The sequence below is a fragment of the Gouania willdenowi genome, unplaced genomic scaffold (genome assembly GCF_900634775.1).
Source record: "Gouania willdenowi unplaced genomic scaffold, fGouWil2.1 scaffold_437_arrow_ctg1, whole genome shotgun sequence".
NCBI lineage: Eukaryota > Metazoa > Chordata > Actinopteri > Blenniiformes > Gobiesocidae > Gouania > Gouania willdenowi.
In genome coordinates, this window is record NW_021145198.1 from 1497 (window position 1) to 20453 (window position 18957).

At 36.2% G+C, this 18957-nt stretch overlaps 1 pseudogene; it reads right to left on the minus strand.

Annotated features, from left to right (window-relative positions):
* Nucleotides 1-18617: 18617 nt before the first annotated feature.
* On the minus strand, nt 18618-18734 carry LOC114460468 (uncharacterized; annotated as a pseudogene).
* Nucleotides 18735-18957: the final 223 nt, after the last annotated feature.

Consider the following 18957-nt stretch of genomic DNA (forward strand, 5'->3'; position numbering starts at 1 on the left):
GCAGCGTTACAGTACACCGTTTCCGGTTGGGTTTTCAGAATAAGAGCGGAGCAATATATCAGACATGTAACCTTGTCCTATATAAAAATGATTGTTTATATGGAAGATACAATTTCAGTATTATATTTTATTGTCATTGTGGAGTAACATAGAGCTAGACAGAGACAATAATAAATACTGGTGAGTTAAAAACAGTTAGAAGTTAAGTTAAAAAGGTAAAATTGTTCATGAGAGAATAAATATAGATTGAAAAAGCAGTTAAATGAGTATACATACTGTTAAGAAGTTAATTGAGTATAACTACTGTTGGTGAACAATGTTGGTTATAGGATGTACTATTACATAGTCACATGATTGTAATTTGAATGTTTTTGACTTGATCACCTTGTAATATCAAAGTGGGAGGCTGCTCCTCAACCCTCCCTCAAAGATGGCTTCTGTTTCTGTTATATTCACATGTTAACTTACTATATGCCTTGTTTATTTGTAGTTTGAACATAAATTGATGAGATCACCTGGTAAATGACTGACCATCATAATCTACTATTTACACCAACTCTTCTTTAATCCAGCTTTCAGATGCCAGAATGGTGTGTGTGAAGGGGAAAGACGTTACCATGGCAACGGTTACTATGCTAGAGGTAAGTTTCCCTTTGTAATGCAGCTCATCATTTATTGATAGAAAAAAACAAACTTTAGATGATACATGCAGTCATTCTATCAGCACACAGTACATTATTCACTCATTTCTACATAGAATGTATGTTCCACATGCAGCGTGTTCTACACACACTTTACTGTGTGTTCTCTATTCATTAAACACAGTGTATGTATACATGTTCCACATGAGGTCTCCTATAGGGAACATACAGTAGTCATAGTTACACCTGTGAAGTCCCAGCAGTGTTAAAATACAACTAGACACATTTATTTATGAAAACCTCACCAAAAGGCTTCTGAGACCATCCAGTCAGACTGATGACTATGGGGAGAGATTTGTCTCAAAAACATTCACAAATAGATTCACTATTTTTACATGTGTTTTTCAAATCCACAAATATATTTACAATTTTGACATGTACTTCTTAGATTTTCACATGTTTTTCAGATTTTCACATGTTTTTCAGATCCACAAATACATCAACAATTTACACACGTGTTTTCTCATTTATTTGGCGTATTTATCATGAATTATCATGTGTAAATCCTCAAGTGTGATTGTGGATTGAGCAAAGTATGTTTGTGGATCGGCCCGGAAATATAAAGAGAACCAATATTACAAATTTGGAAATATAAAAACAATCAATAATAAAAATGTGGAAATATAATGAGAATCAAAAATGAAAAAAATATACAAAAGTAGTATATTTGTTTTCCATCTTGTGCTTTTTCTGTTTTGTCTTTGTCTTTTACTTCATGACTCAAGCTGTCGGTAAAAGCAAAGGTCAATTCAATGGTCATTCTGCCCAGGCTGACTAGTCGATACCTGATCACATGATTCCTCTTCTCTTGGAGGGAAAGTTAAAAATGGGAGACGTGGATGAATTGAGAAGAGGCGTTCAACGACAGTTATTTGCAATATCTCGGTATGTGGAGGAAAATTCTCCAACGGACTATATTTTAAGGTTGGTGGAAGATGTCATGGAAAGTCTTGGAGAAATATCTGCGCTGACAAATGCAGACATGGACGAAGCTGTGTGGTGCAATCTTGAGGAGGTAAGTGTAAAATACGATGCCGTCATGTTGTCGGTCAGCTTTGTACACAAGTTTTAAGAGGGACAAAAGCTACATCATGACTCTGATTCACATATTAGGCATTCAGCCCTAATTAGCAGCCACAGCCAAAGTTAGCCCCTGCTATGGGCAGACCTGTGTTCAGCTCACACAAACGGACAGATTAGAGCTCAGACACACAGTGTGTCCCAGAGCAGGGATTAGGATGATCCATGGTCTTCTTAAATCACAGGGTGTACAATTGCAAAGTGAGTATTGATGCTGGATTTTTCCAGATCAAAGATGCAATTTAAAATGTACCAAGTATATAATTGACCCAATGGAAATAAATGTAGAAGTGATACATCAATGAAATATTTCAATATTTTCTTTGAAATGCTGTTAATAAAGATTTCCTTTGCAGACAGGTTCCTGGGCCCTGGTAGTCCTCAGTGTTTAGAGCTATAAGGACAACTTCAGGGCCTGAAGACCTGTCAATGAAATAAAAACATTTATATCATTGTAATAACAAACCATGCATTGCTGTCTTAAAAAGATTGTACTTCTTGTAGTGTTGACTTTTGACAACATGTGCAGACAAGGTAAAATAAATAAATAAATGAAGACCTGTCAGAAACAGTTTAAATGGTAGCATGGTAATACAGTAATAGATCCTTTTATAAATGCTCCTTGCATTGTGTGTTTCTGGATATACAGGAATGAAAGACTTGAAATGAGAAGCAACAATTATGGTTATGTCATTGGCAGTGATAGAACTTATAACAATAATAAATTCAAATGTGCTATTGTGAGCAGCAAGACAGATAGAAGTACTACTTTTAAAAACATTAGGACTGTAGGTTGAATATTTTAGAAGTTATGACAATGTGTTGACAAAGAGTTGAAGGTAAAGCTGTCCCTCTACTCTAGAAGTTGGTCAAAGCTAAAAATGGAACTCATTGAAGGGCTGTGAGTCAAAAACGGTTAAAGATACAGAAAAGTTGAAGGTATTCACTAAAAATGAACAAAAAAGCTGAACATTTTAAAAGTTGAAATGGGTTTAAGAACTGCTGACCAGTGGAACGTTACATTTTCATTAAAATTTATTAAAAAGTTGATTAGTTTAAAAAGTTGAAAAGTTATTAAAAAACTCAAATTGAAAATGACAAAATGCAGATACACACACACACACACAAACCAACCCAGCGCTGTTTCTTTAATCCCAAAAACACTTTCCAGTCTCTGCAGCAGTAGATGATGATCCACTGTATCGAAGGCTGCACTGAGATCTAAGACATACCAGTCAAGTATCCCGTTTTGGCCTGGAAACTCTCGTATTTTACCTCTCTTTCCAGCTATCTTCACGTATTATTATTTTTCCGTAAATATCCCGTATTTTAATGTAATAAAAATTAAAAGATGCCGCGAGAACTGCCACCTGAATTAGCCTGGGCGGCAGCTCTGGTGAGATTAGTGCCGACAGCAGCAACAAACCCAGAAACAACTCAGAAAAGAGATGAATGAATGAAGACGTTCCAGCTAAAAAAAAAATAAGAACTGGTGTAAATACGTTGTAAAATGTGACACAGAGTTTAACTTCCTAAAGAACAGCAGGATGGGACACAGTTACACGTTCTGTTAGACTAGTAACTAGAGATGTAACGATTAATCGTAAGGCAGTTAAAAATCGATTCATAGGTATCACGGTTGATATCGATTTTCTGAAAATTGAATCCACAAGTGTAGGCGGCGGGCGGAGTCTGCTAATACTTTCTGTCTGGCCGTCTTCTACTCTTAAATATGTTAATAAATGATTCATTACCCCTTTAGCACCGAAAGAATATCTGTTATATTACTTGAATATCTGAAAAAGTCACGTTTTTCTATTAGCTCTGTCTGCTAGCATAGCTTCTCTTCTTCACTGCAAGATATCTACATGCCAACCGACCACTGTATTACCAGCGCCCTCTGCTGGTCCAAACAAATATGACGTAAATCATTGCAATCACGGTTTTTTTTTTAAACGTCCAATTGTTAAGGCACAAAATACATTTTCAGTTGCACTTTTAAAAAGAAAAATGACTATTATGCAGTTTTACATTGTTTATTATAGAACCAGAATTTAAATTAATAGGCTTCATTTTCATTTGTATTATTCCTTTATTTATTTCATTCAAGATTTATTTTTAGTTAAATTGCATTGTTTTGAATAGTTTATCAAGGAATTCTTTTGACAATGAAAAATAAAAGGAAAATAGTACAGTATTGTCTACAGTCCCATTTTGTAAAATAAATCGTAAGAGAATCGTATCGTGAACCCAGTATCGTGAATCGAATCGTATCGGGAGTTGAGTGAATCGTTACATCCCTAATAAAGACCCTATGCTATGAATCTAGATAATTGTATCCTGGATTAATCTCCATTAACGGGCGTCAAAAAAAAAGTACTGCGATTCAATTTTCAGAAAATCGATATCAACCGTGATACCTATGAATCGATTTTTAACTGCCTTACGATTAATCGTTACATCCCTAGTCTTTATGTCCAAAAATTATATCTAATTTATTAATTTAATTTACTACAGCAAAATAAATCACGTTTAAAAGTATATTCTATATTTGTATAATAATGGCATTATTAAAACTGAACCTTGTTATTAACGCTGTGTTGCTATGTTTATCCAGTAACGTTAGCATATCCTCATCTATTATCTGCTAATGATGCCTTAATCTACTAGTTTAGCGGGGGATAATCCACTAACATGCTTTAATGCACACATGTAAACGTAAAAAAGTGCATCACAAACTGTCTAATCCACTCTAGGGTGTTTTTGAAACAAAGAGGAAAAGTATTATAGATATTTATCATAGACTCAGAGCTAGCAAAGCTTTACAAGCAGTGAATATTTTTTTGACTGAAATACTGTAAATTCTGTAATATGTCACCTTTTTCATTTAAAAATATTGGTCTGTGACTTATCAGAGCTGAAAGTAATGGATTACAAGTACTCACATTACTGTAATTGAGTTGCTTTGATGGGTACTCGTACTTTAGTATATTTCTAAATCACTAATTTTATTTGTACAAGTACGTTTTAAAACATTTCTACACCAACCGCTACTGAGTGAATTATTTTCTGTTTTAAAATGATCAACAGACATTGTGAAACTACAAAAAATGAAATGACCAGACAACAACAAATGCATCACATCATAGCCGACCAATCAGATTAAACGTAATGCATTAGGTCATAGCCCACCAATCAGATTAAACGTAATGCATTAGATCATAGCCGATCAATCAGATTAAACGTAATGCATTAGATCATAGCCCACCAATCAGATTAAACGTAATGCATTAGATCATAGTCAACTAATCAGATTAGCGCCAAAACAGCATTGAATGCCAGTTATTTTCTCAGTTTTAGAGTTTATAAATGTATCTATACTTGGAGCCTGATACATTTTTTTTAATTTTTTTATTGTGAATTGAATTAATTTGTGTTATTATTATTATTATTTTTAAATTTACATTTTGACAAACCTTTTATTTAATACAGATGCCTTTGTGGAAAATAAATTAGATTCCAATTGTGGAAGATTTCATTTTTTCCTTTTTATGGTTTCTAAATGAGATGTTTACTGTATGTAAGAGAACCAACAATAACTGTGGGGGTGAAAGTAACTAGTAACTTTAACTTTAAATACTATTTAATTGAGCTACTTTTTACTTGTACTTGAGTATTTTATGTATGATTTACTTGTACTTGTACTTGAGGATATATCAGTACTTTTTACACCTCTGTGACTTATACAATGAAGCAACTTATATGTAAGTTTTTGGCCAACAGCGCCCCCTGGTGAGTAAAATGTTCATTAGTTTTCTATTGTTGTATAAGACGCTCTCTCATTGGTAGTAATTATGCCTGATGTAACAGTCCATACATACAGTATATCCACTATGAGGAGTAAAATGTGTGTTTGCATTATTTAATTTAATATATTTGATCTTCCTATGATAATATGACATACATTTAATCACAAAAGGCAACTTCGAACAGCTCAATGTTGACAGGTTGTCATGGCAACTCAGGCTAAAATGGAAGCTCAATGTTGACAGGTTGTCATGGCAACTCAGGCTAAAATGAAAGCCCAGGTTGACAGGTTGTCATGGCAACTCAGGCTAAAATGGAAGCTCAAGTTGACAGGTTGTCATGGCAACTCAGGCTAGGATAAAAGCTGCAGAATCTCCATCATTCTACAGAATCTCCTCCTGCACCATCAGAAACGACTAAAGTAGCTTTAAATATATCGATTAACGTTGACCAACGGTTGTCATCAGTGAGCAATGTCTTGGACCAAGGTGAGTTTTTCATAATAATGTCAACTTTAATGACTAATTTAGTGATTTCCCACAATCCAGTGAGTAAATACTGCTTGTTTTAATCTAAATGTCTTTACATATTTAGTCATAATCTTGTGCAAATGAGCTGATATTGTAAAGATCTTTGGAATGACTCAAGCTCCTCCCACTGCTGGTGCAAACTCCATTATTGGTTATAAGATCTTCTTTGTTCTAAGCATTTGGATGATTAGGGGCTAGATTTCCAGTGCATTATATCAATTCTGGACTGGTGTGGGACAACATATATGTTTGGGACGACGCATCAATACAAAACATTTACGTCGACATATTTTTTGCGTCAAATGGGCGGGGCGATATGGCCTTTTTTAAATGTCTGAATATTTTCAAGCTGTATTATGATATACAATATACATCTCAATATTTTGCCCTTGCCTTGAGATGATGCTTTGATGTATAAAACCAGAATGGCAATATTCAATATATATTGTTGTTTTCTCTGTGATGTAATTGGGGTTTCCCCTATTAGAGCATAGTGCACCCTCGGATCTGGGTCGGTTGTGTTTGAATATGTGATCGATTGATTTGGTCTTGTACTTTCCTGGTGTGCCTAAGGCATAAAGCGGAGGTGCAGAAGGTAGATATATGTGACAGAATAATTACAATGACTAGGGTCATGTCTGGTGTAAACCACATGTATATTAGAGGTTGGATAGAGCTTTTGTAGTAGATTCCAGTCCTAGTTTCTAGTTTCCTATGTCCTTGAGGTGGTAGATGTTATTGAATGCGACGACTGGTTGGCTATTTAGGAATGCCATATCTCGGCTTGTAGGGTTTATTCAGCTCACGATTGACGGCTAGTCTGATAGTTTTGTTGTTCTGTATAGCTTAATTTGGTTTTGGTGGACCCATTTGAGCTTTTGTTTGGTCTTTGTGCTGGGAATCTTTATTTGGGGGTCCGGTCCATTTGGGAAGAAATTTTCTTCACCAGTTTGGTTGCATGATGATCATTTTTGAGCAAAACTGTAATATGAGACTCTGTCTCCAACCTGTAGTTCCTTCTGTGAGGCTTTTTGGTCGTTGTAGGCTTTATGGCCCTTAGTGCTCTCTTTGAGGTGTTTTAGAGCAAACGTGAACGTAGCTTGGAGGTGGTTTTCAGGATTGATCATGTATTGGTGAGTGGTGTAGGTGGTAGCAATGTTAGCTTGTCCTGGTTGGTACAGGAGGTGTGTGGGTAGAGTCATCTGCCTGCCCGTCATCATTTAAAAATGGTGGAACGCCGGTTGATTTGTTCGGTGTTGTCTTGATTGCCATTAGGACCAGGAGAAGTTTGACATCCCAGTCCTTTTGGTTGGCAGAGACATATTTCTTTAGGTTCCTACCACCGTGTGGTTGGACCGTTCCACCTGTCCAGAGGACTGGGGGTGGTAGCTAATGTGAAAGTTGGGAGGAGAGATTGTCTGTCTCCAAAAGATGCATCAGTAAAGCTAAGCTAACGCTGCGGCTGGATCTTAACGAACTGTGACTGTTATCCAGGGACAGGTCAGCCAAACTATTGCACAGTATGTTGTTGTAAATATGCAGCCTGTCGCTACTGCTGAGTCACTGCTAACAGCTCATTTTCCTGAAATGTTTAGCATTGTGTAGCTGAAAAACATGCTGTGAATTAATTTTTCCACATTTATTTTATAAGCATTTTCAACAGCAGAATGTGCACCTGGAATATGCACAGCTTACTGTACATTACTGTGCTAAGGCAGAAAAATTACAGTTTTAATGGTGGAGCAGTTGTTTTGTGCTTTATATGCACTTCATTTATGGTTGTTTTATAGCAGTTGATCAACAGTGGATTATTATATTATTACAGCACTGATATGAAGCTGTATGGACACAAATGACTCAAAATAAATAAAGTTACTTTTTCTAGTAACGCATTACTTTTTGGTGTAAGTAATCAAAATAGTAACTGAGTTACTTTGTGAATGAAGTAACTAGTAACGGTAACTCGTTACTTTTTTTTCAGTAACTAGCACAACACTGGGTACAGCCAACAATAAAATGTTGGTTGTGTGTTTCTACGTCATGTTCGCCCCCTGTCCAATCACAGCCTTCCCAACCCCCAGACCTAAAGTGGAATTAACTAAAGCCAAATAAACCGGTTTTCCATGTAAACCTCAGTTCAGGAATTACTATTACCATGTAAACATGAAGCAGAATGATTTAATGTAGAATAACTCATTCTGAATTTAAAAAAAACACCATGTAACTGTGGCCACTGAGGAGTTTAGAACAACCGTTGATATGCTGGGGAAGAACTCCACATCAGAGAACATCAAAGGAACAGCAAAAAGTAGAACTCCAAAAAAAAAGAACAAAAGGCAGAACTAAAAACCCAGAGCTCACAGAGCAGATACTTCCTCAGGAGAAAAAAAACAGACATAGTGTGAAAGCCCAAAGTTGCAGATAGGAGAGAATAGGAAACATCTGGAACAGCCCCTGATTCAAAGAAAGACTAATACGTCCCAGAATTAACATCCTTCCCACAGATGAGACACTAATACGAAGCTACTCTTAAACGGTAAATCTCATGGTGCTACCATCTTTTAGCACAGAGGACAATCTAACAACAAGTACATTATGATTACAGTGACCAGCATTTTTTCCAATTACAATTATATCACAATTATTTTTTTAGCTTCAGAAATCCAATTACACTTACAGTACGTTATCATTGACTTTACAATTATTCAGAAATACTGAACCTGAAATAGATAACCTAATAAAAGTTCACCTTTCTTTTGTGTTAGCTTTCTGTTAGCATCTCATATGATAACGGGTCTTAAGTCAGCTGTAAAATACACTTTTAAAATGGTAAAATGTGGGAAAGCTTGATATAAACATTTTAATAATATTTGAACTACATATGTGTAGAACATGTTCACCAGTTTTGCATTAAGTAAACATTGCAATTACAATTGCAAAGTAAATTATCTGAACTCAACTAGAATTTAATGAGATTACGACAGTAACAGATTTTTAAAATTACAATTACAATTATAACTACACCATCTTTGTAATTAATTATCAATTACATGATTACAATTATTACTGACTCCAACCCTGCTCAGAAGCTACCAGCTAATAATGGTAATGTACTATATATATATATATATATATATATATATGTTTTCTTGTGTTTCAGGTTGTTTACCAAAGCAGTGACAGTGCACCAGTCATGAAGAGAGGGAATAAGATTGACATGGTTCAGTCCTTGTGGATAGACACTGATTGGTGGTTAGATATCCTTGGAAATGGTGAGATAATGAAAAAGGTGCTGCAGGTTGGAGGAGGAAGAGACAGTAGGCCACATTTTGGACAGATTGTGAAGATTCATATAATAACACGTCTGTTGGATGGGACGCTGGTCAACGAGGACCCGGAGTTGTCGTTCACTGTGGGTAACGGGGAAGTGATCCGGGTAGTGGATGAAGTGGTGCGATTCGTGGAAATGGGAGAGAAGGCGCTCTTCAAGGTTCTGTCAAAGGTTGAGTTTGAAATTACGCTGCTGGAAGCTACTGATGCTCCAGGCCTGAAGCTGCTGCCCCCCACTGAGATTGATCTGGCCATCTGCAAGAAGGAGCAAGTCAATGTTCTTGATCAGCGCAGAGACCTGAAGCCACTCAACAACACGATCTGCGATGAGGTCTCCACGATGATGAAGAAGCACAGTGAGGACGATGAGAAGATGTTGGAGAACCCGTCCATCACCCACAAACATCAGGCCATGGATGAGAAGATGTTGGAGAACCCGTCCAGCACCCACAAACATCAGGCCATGGATGAGAAGATGTTGGAGAACCCGTCCAGCACCCACAAACATCAGGCCATGGATGAGAAGATGTTGGAGAACCCGTCCAGCACCCACAAACATCAGGCCATGGATGAGAAGATGTTGGAGAACCCGTCCAGCACCCACAAACATCAGGCCAAGTCAGCATGGGGTTTGAGTTGGAAGTGGCTGCTTGGTGCCACTGCAGTAGCCATTGGCGGCATCGCTCTGTCTGTGGCCATCTATGCTAGAAAGTGATTGAAGAACTGTAGTAACGACACGACTTAAACACTGGAGCACATCTGGCAGAGCATTCTGACCATGTGGTCCATGAGGGTGAAAATATTTATCAGTTTATGACCTCCTCACTGTCACTCTCTGTTCTCTGCTATGTATGTGTGACAAATGATGTCATCATCCTCTACAGTTACAAGATGCATTTTGTAGAGGAACAAATGAGAATTAATATTCAAAAATATGAATTATTAAGATGAATATGTTTGTTTTCCAGGAGTGCATCTGAAATTGATGTTTAATAAAAGTTTAAATGTAAAAAAAAACAATGTGTACATTTTTATTTTACAAGCATCTATTCACATAGGTTACAAGCATAATGATGATAAATACAGGGTGACTACAGGTAAGAAGAATATAAGAATATATATTTATGACTTTTTAATACCACCTTTAGAAAATTTAAGACCAAACATACGATGGAAATACAGACCAAAGGGAAAATATATTGTTTTACAATTAAAGGCATTGATGACAGTTAATATAATGTACAATAAAGAAAAATGAAAATAATCAGTTGTTTAAGAACATTATCCAAATGTGTTTATTAATGTGGAAAGAAAACAAAAATATCAACATTGTCTAAAATGATATTTATTGTAACACAATTCTTACAACATTTAATACCAGTGAACAATAACCAGAAATCAAAACTGACTGGAACCTGTGAGCAAACCAAACACCAAAGTGCTTTTATCAGATCCTTCACTGTGTAATGCCATTTGTGGAGCTTTGATCTAAAATTAGGACTTCTAAGAAAATGTCAATAACTTGACTAAAACTGACTTTTGAAGGAAAAAATAAATGATCAATCAATACAAATATTTCCATCAAAGAAGCCACTATACCGTACTATTTGCTTATATGAATTGTCACTGACCAACCCCTATGAACAGCTTCATTTCTGTCCTGGCTAATGAAACCTTATATTTCTATTATGGGCCCACCTTAGACATAACAATGTGAACACACACTTTTCATATGAAATGTTGTGAAAACAGAAATACTGATGCACTTTTTTTCACTGTAAATAAATACACTTGACTGCATTTTTGGAAACTTGGACAACTTTTTAAGGCTACCCATGAGGCCATTCTTACAATAATGTTATGTTATGACTAAAGGACACATATGAGGACAGGAGTGGATTGTTCTGTTAAATAACATTGTATTTATTATAAAATGTGCTACTCTATAGAAAGTTCAATATTAGCTTTTTGCTGATATCCGATATTGTCCAACACTAAATTTCCAATTTCTTTAGTATTGGAAAAAGTCATGTTTGCTTTTGAATATATATTTTTTGTTATTAATTATTCAATTATTTGTTTATTTATTTATTTTTTATTTGAAAAATTAATATTATTTATATATTTTTCATTTTCATTTTTATTATGTTGTCTTAAACAACAGCACATACAGTATTTTTTCAATATCTGTGGAAAAACCAATATAACATTTGATAATATAGCCCATCCCTAATAGAAAGCATATATTCTATGAACAGGTCTGATCTCCTGTTAGATTCATTAGCACAATTATTCTCAACTGGTGGGTCGGGACCCAAAAGTGGGTCGCAGACCTATGCTGGGTGGGTCATGGACAGCTGGTCAAAAATAAATGAATGCTTAATATTTCTCATGTTGGACTTGTCTTTTATTTTGAAAGAAATTTTATTTTGCATTTCATGCTGTGAAATGCATGTTACACAGGAAAATATAGAGATTTATGTTTTTAAAAAGATTGTTTTCAACAGCTAATTGAGAGAAAATTAATTTGTGGTTGAATTCTAAAAAAAAAAAAAATTGGGTCACAATTGAACGACCATGGTAAAATGTGGGTCCCAGGGTGAGACCAGATGAGAACCCCTACCTTAGCAGAAACCTCTCATGTTGCCAAAGATGTAAACCATCACAGGAGGAAGGTAAACAACGACGGTCACTATTGTTTTGCCTTCCAGGCTGTTTCTTTTTTTTCTCCCCCTGCTGTTTAGTGTTGGTGTTTTTTGCATCACTTCCTTTAAGAACAGGAAGAAGGAAGTATTAGTGAGCACATGGCCCAGTAGAAGGCTAGATTTGTGGTAGGAGCTGAAGTCTCTCTCTGCTACCATCGGTTGTTTCTCCGGAAGATGCATTGCCTGTAAGTTCTTCTTTTGTTTATTAAGTTGTTTAATATATTGACATGGATATTGTTGTTATCATAGGAAAAGTAATGTTTATTTTGCATGTTAATTGTTTGTATTTAACATAGATTAATGCCTTTCATTTAAACAATGAGTACATATCTTTAAGCGTGAAGTAGTTGCTTGTTTATTTGATGATTGAAACTTGTCTTTGTAAAAAGGAGGTTTTGTTAATTGCAATGTATGTCTATTTTCAGTTTCACTCCTGATTCTTAACTTCATGCACATAGAGTCTGCAATAAACTAAGGAGCTTGAACGCTACATCCTGACTCCCGTGTTGTTTTGTACGGAGTTTGGCTGGCTGTCTAGTTGAAGTTTCAACACATCAGCGAGGACAGTACAACTATCATGTTGTTGGTGATGATCTGCAGAGCCTTCTTCTTCATTGGGTGGAGACCCGTCCTTCCACTGTGAGACTTCCTCAGCGTCCACAGTACTGAGGAGTTACAGATGATGATGACAGGGAGCTATGACATACATAAACATGGTCCAGGGACTGTGGTTCAGCTCATCTATGACTGTGTTAATGGTTCCTTTAGCTAAAGTGATGGCCCACAATGCAGCAGCCACGAGGATGCCAACAGTTGGACTCCTGTGGGTGTGATAAAAGACTGGGTGGACCACTGCCAGGTAGGAGTCAAAACACATGCAGGCCGTGAGGAGAGGTCATCCAGTCAGGTTTAAATCATACAGAAAGTCACTCCACATCTGGACAAGCTGGAAAAGCCAGAAAAGGAAGTTAAACAACCCAAGAGGGATGAACAACAAGAAGAGCAGGTCCATGATGGTGATGTTGAGCATGAAGACATCATTGGGGGTGACATAGTTTCCTCTTTTGTGTCTTTTGAACAACTCCCAGAGAACAGCAGCACAAGCAGGACATCCAACCACAGAGAAGAGAGCGCTGAAGGTCGTCCAGACTGTAATGTCTGCTATCATGTCCCCACAATGTCCACTTTCCTCTGGTCCTTCACTGCAGTTGGACGTCACATTGTGAGAGTCAGGATAGGGAAACATTTCAAACCTTTTGTCCTCTGATAAAATATAACTGAAATAAGCCAGTTACCATAACAACACAAAATATCCTTCTTTCTTTGATGATTTTCCTCATTTGCACCTGATCACAAGGATCTGATTTTCCCTTTGATTCAGATACTGGAAATATTTGGTTCAGATGTATTGTATGGAAATGTATATTTAAATATGTGTAACCAAGGATTACGTTTCATATGCTGTGAGTTGAAATTTACATGTTTGGTCCAGATGTTTTTGGCTCAAATATCATCAGCTTGGGATCCAGTAAAACCAGGTGGAGGAAAAAAGTAGCTCAACATGGAGGATAGTGAGAAATGTACCCTTGACTTTCATAATATCCATTCAGTTTATCTAAACCATCTGTATTTCTTCCGGTACATTCTGGTTTATATACGCCAAAAAACGTCAAACCAAAAGCAGATAAATATCCACGCACAGGGCGATTGGATGTTGTAAATATTTTCTTGCTTTGTTTTTTCATTATCAATATTTTTATTTATATTCCTTCACATTTGAATTTGTTCCTACACGTCACGTCAGGTCACATGACCACCTGTCAACCCTTTGTAAACAGCAATATTAAGAGAGATTTGTTTTGATGACATTACTAATGAAAAACGTATCCTTAACTTCTATAGTATCTATTCAGTTTATCTATAGGATCCATAGTTTGTTTGTTTTGGCAACATTAATCATGCTTTATGCTGTTGCTATGGTGCTAGCACGCAAAGAATGTACCGGAAGTGACGTTTTTTTTTTTTTTTAAAAAGGAAGAGATGTTGAATTAGGTTTTCACTTTTTAAAACCCTGAATTATTAATTTTTACCATTATTATTATTATTATTATTATTATTTATAGTCATTCACATTTGAATATATTTCGACACCTCGAGGCTAAAGTTTAATTTAAAACTGTTTGAAACCTTGTAATAATGGAACAATGTGAATAAAGTTTTTTTTTTCTTTAAAAAAACGTGTTGTGCCTTCACTTAAACTATATTAATAAAGTAAGAAAAAAACTATTAAACATGCACTAAACAATATATATTTTAATCTGTTTAAACAAGTTATATTTTAAAAGATATTTCACTTATTTCTGTAAAAAATAATGTTTTATTTCTGTTAAAAAATCATTCCTTCATGCAGAGTTCAGCGTGTGTTTCATCGTCACATTATCTTCAGGAAATTATTATTTTTGTTTTTTTTCTAGTTCAGCGTAATCTCTGTAGTTGTGTGTTAGTAATAAATATTAAAACAAAAAGGTGATATTTTGGGGGGTCTATATTTTTAGCACGGCATATTATATATATATATATATTATTTATATATATATATTATTTATATATATATTGTTTTCTGAGTGAATCCGTCTTTTGTGTAACGTTACAAAAACTATTCCAATATGACAACAAAAGGAAAGCACGGTGATCAAAGTCATTTATTTGTTAATGTGAGAGTTCTAAGATCTTTGTTACATCAACAATAAAATGGTTCAGAAACCGACACATTTCAGAATAATTGTCTTTTTTACATCATCCACTTTAATTAAAACTAAAAATCATCTCCCTCACTTTTTACAGAGGAATTGATTGTTGAGAATGTATTGATCCAGTTAGATTGATTGAATGGTGATCAGCCAATCACAGCCAGCCATTTGACTAAGGTTAACAAAGAGTTGATGAGTAAAGTGATGAAAAATGAATAACAAGTGGTAAAAAATGGTCCAAAAGTGGCAAAAATGTGGCAAGAAAATTGTGAAAAGTGACTAAAATGGACCAAAAACAGTCAAGAGTGGCAAAAAATGACAAAAAAGAGGAAACAGGTATGTGGAACAAAAAGAGGCAAAATGTAGGAAAAAAGGAAACAAGTGTTATTTATTTTGCCAAAGGTTGATTATTTGGATGAAAAGTGGTTAACAATGGTTAAAGAAAAGACAAAAATTGAATAAAAGTGTCAAAAAGAACTTAGAAAATTGGACCAAAAATAGGACAAAGAGATATTTTTTGGCAAAAGAAGCTAAAATCTGAAAAAACAAGAAAAAGTGTCAAATTTTTTTTTTTTGGAAAAGGGATAAAAATGGGACAAAGGAAGTTGTAAAACAGCCAAAGAAAAGGATAAAAAAAAAAAAAAGGGTTTAAAAAGTTTCCCTTTTTAAGGTTTTCTGGGGGAATAATAATTAAAATGAAGACATAAAGAGCCACATGTTGAGAATCACTGACTTAATAACAGCTGTATCATGATTTTAGTAAATTAATTTAATAAACAAAACCCTTAGAACACCCTCACTTTATAAATCTTCATCATGATGATGATGATGATGTACAGGTTTGTACAGGGTCTCCTCAGTCCAGATGTTGATGAGCTCTAGGGGGCGCTGCTGCTCCTGATGTTGAGCTCAGCAGCCAATCCTCTGGCTCTCTGGTAAAAGAAGAGGGAGAGTTGTGGATCCAGCAGAAAGTTGTGGTAGATGGTATCCAGATGTGTGCACAGCTACAGCTGGGATCTCTTGTTGATCAGATCCATGGCTGCAGCCAAGGCCAGGTGGTAGTATCCGACAGCATCCAACGGCTCCTGGACAGGTGAGTATGGGCTCAGATTAGGCTCACACACACACATTGTGTGTGCACAAAAAACTGTGTGTGTGTTACGCTAGGGCTGTTACTTTAACGCTTTAATTGTGATTATCAGATCCGTGCGTGTACATGTAGAATGATCCTTTGTGAGTTATAAACATGACAAACAGCTTCATGTGTCGCTACATGCTACGTCCTGGTTGAAGCTACACTGTTTAAGGCTCAAACATACTCAGACAGACACCAGCGAAGCACCAAATAAATGTAAAACTCAGATTTTACCCAGATATACATGGACAGTTATTACATACACACAGGCAGCATCAGGGGCAGCTAAAGGGCTGCAGGGGTCCTCAGGTAAAGACTGGAGCATCCGTCCAGATCGCCTGTATTAAATAGATGGTGAGGCTGATGTATGTCTTTCTGGATTATTCAGATTAAACAACCCGTGAACATCTGGAAGTCCCTTTGTGTCCAAGTGTGCAACAATTATTACGATAGTATTGATTAAAAAATGAAAAAACAACAGAAAATCTCCCTACGTTGCTGAAAACGGAGCATAGGGGGCTCCATCACTACAACATTGGGGTCCCCTACGCTCAACAGCACTGGAGAAAACCCTGGGAGCAGCTGCAGGATAATCCACAACACCAGTGAACAGGTGAGTTCATAAAATCTCTTAATAAGGGAAGTGAAGTTTAATTATTAATAACAGTAAACAGTTGAAGCAGCTTTCATTCACTGTTTATCACTGTTGAACATATCAATAGTACCATCTGATGGATATCCACAATCTAGAAGTGATGCTGATTGGCCCCAAACACAGTCAATACAGGGTCACAATGAGTCTGTGTATCTGGTTTAGTTAGTGTTCAATGACGTGTGAAAGTCAAAGTGAGTCAGGTCACACAGAGAGGAGAGGGTGAACAATTAACCACCTGCACCTGTGCTGCCTTCACTCAACCTGGGATTTTCTGCCTCCTGCTAATGGTTGAATATATTCTACTGTAAAGAGGAGACTTTGATAAAGAAGTGTTTTAGATCAAACTAGTTCAGCTCTTTCTGATCAATCTAAGCACTCTTCTAACCTGGATATCAGGGATCATATGTTAGGGTTTCCTATAGAGACTCTATTTTCCCACACTCTCCTGGGGAAAGTGAATGCACCTCATAATGAAATGCAGAGCAGCTGATGGAGAAGCTGTGAGATGTTACAGAAGCTGAGCTAACATGCTAATGAACCCTTGTTCACTCCTTTAATATTGTAGTTACTGGTATTCTCATTGTATTATTATTATTATGTAATTTCCCTTCAGAGATCAATATCATGATTATATTATTCTTTTATCTTAGTATTGTTGTTATTACTATTATTATTAATGCTATATTATTAGTGAAGAACGACACATACCACTGATTTAAATTAATTTCACAAAACATTTGAAACAAATTCAGTTTTTGCATTAAAATCATTTAAAGTACTGTGACATTTGGCAAAAGGAGAATTAAAAGACAAACACTTCTGCACTGCATATAATATCAAGTAAATAAAAAGAGAGAGAGAGAGAGACTGTAAACACAGTCATAAAGAAGTGTATGTGTTATAATTATATAGTTACAATCATAAGGAGAGTTATTATATATTGCTGACAAATGCTTTCCTATTTCTATTTCTAGTGCTTCAATCCCTCACATCCTCCATCACTAACCAGGTGACATCAGACCAGTCCTCCAGGAATGGTCCCAGTCCTCCAGGAGGAATGGTCCCAGTCCTCCAGGAATGGTCCCAGTCCTCCTCCAGGAATGGTCCCAGTCCTCCAGATGAGCTACTCTGTGTCTGAGTTTAACTGACTCTGTGCTTTTAAAGCATCCTTGTTGTTCTGCTGGTTCTCCTTCACTGAGTTCTAATCACTGCTGGTCACATGGAAAGTTTACAATCTATTCACATGGTCCAACCTGTGGAACAGCACATCTATACTGTAGCTCTACCACCACCTCCTGGTTCTATATAGATACTACATTTACCTGCACTTATTACAAGATGTTTAACTGATAATATCATCTGTTTTACTGAAATTATTGATTCTTAAACTATAATTGCTTCACATACTAAGACTTGCTAAACGCTGACACAGCATTTGATTCTAAGCTCATTTATAACAATATGTCCCACTTGTCATTACAAGGTCATTTATTAACTGCAACAAGCAGGAACTCCTTTAATGGAAACAGAAACCACCTAGTCATATCCTGAACACATGAATGACAAATGCAATAATGACAAGAGAAAACACAAGTTTGGAAAAGCCAAAGCACAGAATAATATACATATAAAAAAATGTTTAAATTAAAAAACAATGCATCAATTTCATATACTTTATATACTTTATCATAGACACTCAAAGTCACTTTACAGAATTAAGGGATTATTCTTTCACTCCACACTTAGTGGTGGTAAACTACTATTGTAGCCACAGCTGTCCTGGGGCAGACTGACAGAGGCGAGGCTGCCATAGTGGGCATCGGCCCCTCTGACCACCACCAACTCTCACTCACATACTAGGCAATGTGGGTGAAGTGCCTTGCCCAAGGACACAATGACAGATACCACTGAGGTGACTGCCACTCCACTGTGGCACCTGGAATTCTCAGTGGTCTCCGTCCACCTACTAACCAGGACCAGACCTGCTTAGCTTCTGAGATCTAATGAGATCAGGCAATGACAGGCTGGTATGGCCACAAGGTAAGGTATTTAAAGTACCTGGAAAAATGAACATGCTTTAACTTTTTATTACAACCAAACCAGAAAACAACACTATAGAACAAAAACATACGAGCAAAAAGGGTAAATAACAACACCACCACATTATGGTACTTCAGAGGAGTTCATTACATTTTAATAATATACTTGTCTTAATTAGATGTTTAAATCTTATATTTGCTTTACACTCTTTTAAATCCTTGCTC